This window comes from Esox lucius, chromosome 14 (assembly GCF_011004845.1).
Source record: "Esox lucius isolate fEsoLuc1 chromosome 14, fEsoLuc1.pri, whole genome shotgun sequence".
NCBI lineage: Eukaryota > Metazoa > Chordata > Actinopteri > Esociformes > Esocidae > Esox > Esox lucius.
Window position 1 is genome coordinate 10,998,934 of NC_047582.1, and position 899 is coordinate 10,999,832.

The following is an 899-nucleotide window of genomic DNA, read 5'->3' on the forward strand; positions in this document are numbered from 1 at the left end:
CGTACAGGTGCATCTGATTTTTTTAAATATTGTGGACAAGATCATTTTTTCCATAATTCAAATCAAAAAGTGACACCTTCATATATTCTAGATTTATTACACATTAAGTGAAACATTTCAAGCCTTTTTAAGTTTTAATCTTGACGATTACAGCTTACAGCTCATGGAAATCCAGTATATCAAAATTTAGAAGTTTCCACAGTCGGTGATGATTTGGGGGGCCATGTCACCTGCTGGTGTTGGTCCACTGTGTTTTGCCAAGTCCAGAGTCAATGCAGCCATCTACTAGGAGATTTTAAGGAGATGCAAGTTTTATGGATGCTGATTTCCATTTCCAGCAGGACTTGGCTAAAACAAACTGGTTTGCTGCCCATGGTATTACTGTGCTTGATTGGCCAGCCAACTGGCCTGACTTGAACCCCATAGAGAATATATAGGGTATTGTCAAGAGGAAAGATACACCAGACCCAACAACACAGACGAGCTGAAGTCTGCTATCAAAGCAACCTGGGCTTCCATAACACCTCAGCAGTGCCACAGGCTGATTGCCTCCAAGCCGCATTGATGCAGTCATTTGTGCCCGACTACGTATTGAGTGCATAAATTAACATAAATTAGGAAACCTTTGCAGGTGGTTTGAGTTAATAGTTGTTGTTAATTGTGGAATAGCACACCTTAGCTGCAAAACATCATATACGCAGTATCTCATCCATTCTTCACTTGTAGCCTGCTTAGAGTATTATTCATTAGGTCCACTGGTTTGACCAGCCACTCACAACCCTTGTAATGCAACTGTAATGTAAATACATTTTAACACAGTATCAATATGAAACTCTTTCTCATGAACATCAATAATCAGAATAAGGGTTTAGTAGACAAATGAGACAACAGTGAGGAAA